The sequence below is a fragment of the Mobula hypostoma genome, chromosome 28 (genome assembly GCF_963921235.1).
Source record: "Mobula hypostoma chromosome 28, sMobHyp1.1, whole genome shotgun sequence".
NCBI lineage: Eukaryota > Metazoa > Chordata > Chondrichthyes > Myliobatiformes > Myliobatidae > Mobula > Mobula hypostoma.
In genome coordinates, this window is record NC_086124.1 from 21621104 (window position 1) to 21628333 (window position 7230).

The 7230-nt window shown below is 55.3% G+C and overlaps 1 protein-coding gene across 7 annotated transcripts in view; it reads right to left on the reverse strand.

The window, feature by feature from the left end:
* hdac6 (histone deacetylase 6) overlaps window positions 1-5382 on the reverse strand; it is a 96993-nt gene extending 91611 nt beyond the window's left edge. For 5 of the 7 annotated variants that reach the window (XM_063034924.1, XM_063034921.1, XM_063034923.1 and 2 more), the window contains exon 1: window positions 5009-5121. The gene's annotated coding sequence lies outside the window, so the exon portion shown is untranslated. The other 2 variants (XM_063034919.1, XM_063034918.1) reach the window with 2 other exon arrangements.
* Between the last annotated feature and the right edge of the window lie 1848 nt (window positions 5383-7230).

The following is a 7230-nucleotide window of genomic DNA, read 5'->3' on the forward strand; positions in this document are numbered from 1 at the left end:
GCATCCAGTTGTAGCTTGCAACAATCCGTGTTCAGGAGTTAGAACTGGATAAACTCCGGATCATTTGGAAGGCTGGGGAATGGGGGGTGGTAGATATATAGAGAGGTAGTTACACCCAAGGTGCATTACACAGGAAACTGGATGACAGTCAGGTTGGGGAAGGGGTTAAACAGCCAGTGCAGAGTACCCCTGCGGCCATACTACTTTGGACGCTGTTGGGGGAGGGGAGAAATGGGCGACCTAGCACAGGAAAGTCACAGCGGTCAGATATCTGGCACTGAGTCTGGCTTTCTCACTCTTGGGGGCAGAGGAGACGAGCTGTGGTGAGCAGGGATTTGTTAGTTAGAGGAACAGAAAGGAGGTGCTGTCGACAAGGACGAGATTGCAGGAGGCGATTTTAGCTTTCAACATATTGATGGGGCTCCCGTACTGTAAGAGGACCTAGACGGGACAGAGTTTGTCAAATGTGTTCAGGAAAGTTCCCTTCATCAGTACTAGACGTCTCAACGAGAGTGTGTGACGCTTGATCTGCTATCAGGGAACGAGACAGGGCAGGTGACAGGAGTTTGTGTAGGGGAATACTGCATCCAGTGACCACAAAGTCATCAGTTTCACAGCAAATATGCAAAAGGATAGGTTGAGATTCTAAATTGGAGAAAGAGAAATGATCTGGCATGTGTGGACTTGGACTGACTGCTTTCTGGCGAAAGTGAACTTAGTAAGTGGGAAGCCTTCAAAAGTGAACCTTTGAGAGCACAAAGCTTGTACGTGCCTGTCGGAATAAAAGGTAAAGATAACGGGTGCAGAGAACCTTGGTTTTCAAGAAGCCCCGGTTACAAAGAAAAAAGGGGGGCACAGCAGGTATAGGAGGTGGGAACAAATGAGCAGCTTAAGGAGCACAAGAGCACAAGAGATGCCAGAGACCTCAGAGAGAAATAAGGAGAGAAGAAAGAAGACATGAGGTTGCCCCAGCAGACAAGGTGAAGGAGAATCCCAAGAGATTCAACAGATATGTTAAGAGCAAAAGGATTGCAAGGGACACTGATATACTCCTCACTCTAACACCAACACACCCCGCACCCCTCATTGTGATACTGACTCACCCCACACTGTGACACCGACTCACCCCACACCCCTCACTGTGACACCGACTCACCTCTCACCCCTCACTGTGACAACGACTCACCCCTCACTGTGACACCGACTCACCCCTCACTGTGATACTCACCCCTCACTGTGACACCGACTCACCCCTCACTGTGATACTCACCCCTCACTGTGACACCGACTCACCCCTCACTGTGATACTCACCCCTCACTGTGACACCGACTCACCCCACACCCCTCACTGTGACACCGACTCACCCCTCACCCCTCACTGTGATACTGACACACCCCACACCCCTCACCGTGACACCGACTCACCCCACACCCCTCACTGTGACACCGACTCACCCCACACCCCTCACTGTGACACCAACACACCCCTCACCCTTCACTGTAACACTGACACACCCCTCACCTCTCACTGTGACACCGACTCACCCCACACCCTCACTGTAACACTGACACACCCCTCACTGTGACACCGACACACACCCCTCACCCCTCACTGTGACACTGACTCACCCGTCACCCCTCACTGTAACACCGACTCACCCCTCACCCCTCACTGTGACACCGACACACCCCACACCCCTCACTGTGACACTGACACACCCCACACCCCTCACCGTGACACCGACTCACCCCACACCCCTCACTGTGACACCGACACACCCCTCACCTCTCACTGTGACACCGACTCACCCCACACCCCTCACTGTAACACTGACACACCCCACACCCCTCACTGTAACACCGACACACCCCTCACCTCTCACTGTGACACTGACACACCCCACACCCCTCACTGTGATACTGACACACCCCACACCCCTCACTGTGATACTGACACACCCCACACCCCTCACTGTGACACCGACACACTTCACACTCCACACTGTGACACTGACACACCCCACACCCCTCACTGTAACACTGACACACCCCTCACTGTGACACCGACTCACCCCACACCCCTCACTGTGACACTGACACACCCCTCACCCCTCACTGTGACACTGACTCACCCCACACCCCTCATTGTAACACTGACACACCCCTCACCCCTCACTGTGACACTGACTCACCCCACACCCCTCACTGTGACACTGACACACCCCTCACCCCTCACTGTGACACTGACTCACCCCACACCCCACACTGTGACACTGACTCACCCCACACCCCTCACTGTGACACTGACTCACCCCTCACCCCTCACTGTGACACCGACTCACCCCACACCCCTCACTGTGACACTGACACACCCCTCACCCCTCACTGTGACACTGACTCACCCCACACCCCACACCCCACACTGTGACACTGACTCACCCCACACCCCTCACTGTGACACTGACTCACCCCTCACCCCTCACTGTGACACCGACACACCCCACACCCCTCACTGTGACACTGACACACCCCTCACCCCTCACTGTGACACTGACTCACCCCACACCCCACACTGTGACACTGACTCACCCCACACCCCTCACTGTGACACTGACTCACCCCTCACCCCTCACTGTGACACCGACTCACCCCACACCCCTCACTGTGACACTGACACACCCCTCACCCCTCACTGTGACACTGACTCACCCCACACCCCACACCCCACACTGTGACACTGACTCACCCCACACCCCTCACTGTGACACTGACTCACCCCTCACCCCTCACTGTGACACCGACACACCCCACACCCCTCACTGTGACACTGACACACCCCACACCCCTCACTGTGACACCGACACATCCCACACCCCTCACTGTGACACTGACTCACCCCTCACCCCTCACTGTGACACCGACACACCCCACACCCCTCACTGTGATACTGACACACCCCTCACCCTGCACTGTGACACCGACACACCCCCACCCCTCACTGTGACACCGACTCACCCTACACCCCTCACTGTGACACTGACACACCCCTCACCCCTCACTGTGACACCGACTCACCCCACACCCCTCACTGTGACACTGACACACCCCTCACCCCTCACTGTGACACTGACTCACCCCACACCCCACACTGTGACACTGACTCACCCCACACCCCTCACTGTGACACTGACTCACCCCTCACCCCTCACTGTGACACCGACACACCCCACACCCCTCACTGTGATACTGACACACCCCTCACCCTGCACTGTGACACCGACACACCCCTCACCGTGACACCGACTCACCCTACACCCCTCACTGTGACACTGACACACCCCTCACCCCTCACTGTGACACTGACACACCCCTCACCCCTCACTGTGACACTGACACACCCCTCACCGTGACACCAACTCACCCCACACCCCTCACTGTGACACCGACTCACCCCTCACCCCTCACTGTGACACCGACACACCCCTCACTGTGACACCGACTCACCCCACACCCCTCACTGTGACACCGACTCACCCCACACCCCTCACTGTGACACTGACTCACCCCTCACTGTAACACCGACTCACCCCGCACCCCTCACTGTAACACTGACACACCCCACACCCCCCACTGTAACACTGACACACCCCTTACCGTGACACCGACTCACCCCACACCCCTCACTGTGACACCGACACACCCCACACACGCCTCACTGTAGCACGGAAACAACCTGCACCAACAGATCCTACACCTGGGTCTGGAGTTTGACCCAGTGTATGTCTCAGACCTCTGGACGTTCTCTTCTCCCCTCAGGAACAACTTCTTCCCTCCAATATCTGCTCCTTGAACAGTACAGGAACCTACGAACACCACCTCACCACTATTTAACACTACCCAATTCCGTTTTAACTCAGAGCATTTTATTATAACAGCACGTGCCACTGCTCCAAAACAACAAGTATCACGATACAAGTCAGCAAACGTGAAGCTGATGCCGAAGTTGGCCAAGCCAGCCCACAGGATTTATTACAGACTCTCCCGCACCTCAGTACTGAATATTTTAATTTCTCTGGCATTTCATTTACATCGCCCTTTGCAAAAACCAGAAATGGGCAGGCGGTTGTAAGTGACATTGGGAACTTTGCCAGTCACTGAGTTAACCCACTGTCCGTCCCCTCTGACAAATGCCATGGCTGTCAGCACGAGGTGTTTGAATTCCGTTGCATTACAGAGTTATTGCCCAACACATGCATACCCTGGCCATCTACATTATTCCTGTTTACCAGCAGTGGCCCTGCTGATTAAAGCCGATTTTAATACCCCAACTCTTCCCCACTGATGCTCGCTTCCCGCCTTCATCCCTCTCTGCACTCGCTCATTTCTCCACACCGCTCCCCCCCCTCACTTTATTCCCAGTTCCTGGTCATCTGGGGGTCCCAGCCAACTTTGTGGGAATGTGCCTCATCGCAGAGGCTACAGTCCATTTACCCATGAGTGAATTCCCATACCACTGAGACTGGAACATCTCCCTTCCCAACTGACCTTCTCCCTCCCTCCCTCCTTCCTTTCACTACTCCCTCACCATCCCTTCCCTGCTCTCCCTCCCTCCCTCCTTCCACTACTCCCTCGCCATCCCTTCCCTGCTCTCCCTCCCTCATTACCTGTCAGCCTCCCAAATTCTCTCTCCTTCACTCCTAAATTCCCTCACTCTCGATCCCTTCCTCCTCAATCATCTGTCTGGCCATCCATCCTATACCTGCTCATTCCCTCTCATTCATCTCTCCCTCCCTCACTTATTCCCTTTCCCTACTTTCCTCCTTCCTCATCCCCTCCCGCTGCCTCCCTCCCTCATCCATCATCCCTCCTACCTCACTCTCCCTCATTCACTCCCTCTTCCTGATTCCCTTTTTGATGCCTCCCTCCCCTCATTGCCCCTCCATCCATCACCTCCCTCATTCCCCATGACGCTCCCTCATTATTACCCTCCCGTCCAGCCTCTCCTCACCGCTCCGACGCTGCCGGGAGCCCTCTCGACGGCCCTCCCACCGGTCCCGGCACCGGCCCCCGCGGTCTTTCCGACGGTCCTCCCACTGGTCCTCCCACTGCAGTGTGACCCTGGCGCCGCGGTCCTCCCACCTGCCCTACCGCTGTCAGCGAGCGGCTCGGTCTTCCGCTGGCCCGGCGCCGCAGCGCCACGGTCCTCCAGGTGGCTGCAGCGCGGCGGTCGGTCGGCAAGCTGCAGCCCAGGGACTGAGATTAAAGAATAAACGGGGAGGGGAGCGGGATGGAGCTGGTGCTTCAGACAAAACAGGGAGCGAACATCAGCGCGGAAGGTTTGAGCGGCAGTAAGACTCAACACGGTCCTCCCACAGCAGCGCCCCAGCCCTCCCAACGGTTGGACCTCCCACTCTAGCGCCCCCGCCGGAGTACCGCGGCTCCCAACACAACGCTCGGTTGCTCCCCCTAGAGGTTCTTAAGAGGATTACAGACTGAGACCGGGATGGAAGGGGTGAAGGGGAAGGAGTGGGTGACAGAGACGGGATGGGGTAGGGAAGGAGTGGGTCACAGAGGCCGGGATGGAAGGGGTGAAGGGGAAGGAGTGGGTGACAGAGACGGGATGGGGTAGGGAAGGAGTGGGTCACAGAGGCCGGAATGGAAAGGGTGAAGGGGAAGGAGTGGGTCACAGAGGCTGGGATGGAACGGGTGAAGGGGAAGGAGTCGGTGACAGAGGCTGGGATGGAAGGGGTGAAGGGGAAGGAGTGGCAGGGTTACAGAGACGGGAAGGGGTAGGGAAGGAGTGGGTGACAGAGGCCGGGATGGAAGGGGGGGGTCATAGAAACAGAGAGGGTGCAGGGGAGGGAGGGAGAGTGTCACAGATAGTGTAGGGGAAGGAGGGGGGTCATGGAAGTGGGAAAGGGTGTAGGATAGGGAGGGCGTCACAGAGATGGGGAGAGGTGTAGGGTAAGGAGTGGGTCACAGAGGTAGGGAGGGGATCACGGAGGTGGGCAGGGGTGTGGGACGGGAGGGTGTCATGGAGACAGGGAAGGAGGGGGTTACGGTTTTGCACTGAGGTGGGGTGCGTGAGACACCCGTTATCACTCTCGAAAATTCACAGCCCCATTCTGTCCGGACCCTGTGGGATCGAAGAACAGTGTGTAACCATGGACAGAGTAACACACACACACACACACACACACACACACACACACACACACACGCACATACACACAAAGTGCTGGAGGAACTCAGCAGGTCAGGTCAGGCAGCATCCATGGAGGGGAATAAACAGCCAATGTTTCGGGCCGAGACCCTTCAGCAAAACTCAGCCCGAAACATCAACTGTTTATTCCCCTCCACAGATGCTGCCTGACCTGCTGAGTTCCTCCAGCATTTTGTGTATAATGCCATTCAAGATTTCCAGCATCTGCAGAACCCCTTGTGATTACTGATAGACGCCATGTGGACTTCCAGCCCCTCTAGATATTGGAATCCGAGCATAAAGTGATGCAGGGTACTTATCAGATGCATGCAAGAGTTTTGATTTAAAAAGTTATTCCAGTTTTCTTTTATAAATAATTTTCATTATTTAATAATAACTATTATTATCATTGTCAAACCACCCCTAAACACATCTACATGGAGCACTGTCACAGGAAAGCAGCATCTGTCATCAGGGACCCCCGCCACCCAGGCCATGATCTCTTCTCGCTGCTACAATTGGGAAGGAGGTCCAGGAGCCTCAGGTCCCACACCACCAGGTCCAGGAACGGTTACTACCCCTCAACCATCAGGTCCCACACCACCAGGTTCAGGAACGGTTACTACCCCTCAACCATCAGGCTCCTGAACCAGCGTGTGTAACTTCACTCACCTCAACGCTGAACTGATTCCACAGCCTAGAGATTCACTAAAGAACTCGTTCCCAAGATTATTTACTAATTACTTGGCTTTTTTTTAACATTTGCACAGTTTTGCACATTGGTTGTTAGCCAGCCTTTATGTGTTATTTCTCATCGATTCTATTGTTTTCCTTTCTGCTGCTGCGAATGCCCACAAGAAAATGAATCTCAAGGTTGTACATGTACTTTGATCTTTGAAGAGCGTTTCAAAAGCCGTTAGAACAACGCGAGCTCTGGACGCGGCTTGACGCAGGGCAGTCAAAGGGGCTATTCCATCAGCAGACCGGTTGTGTTCCCGGCTCTGGAGACCGCGGTTCAGTTCCAACCT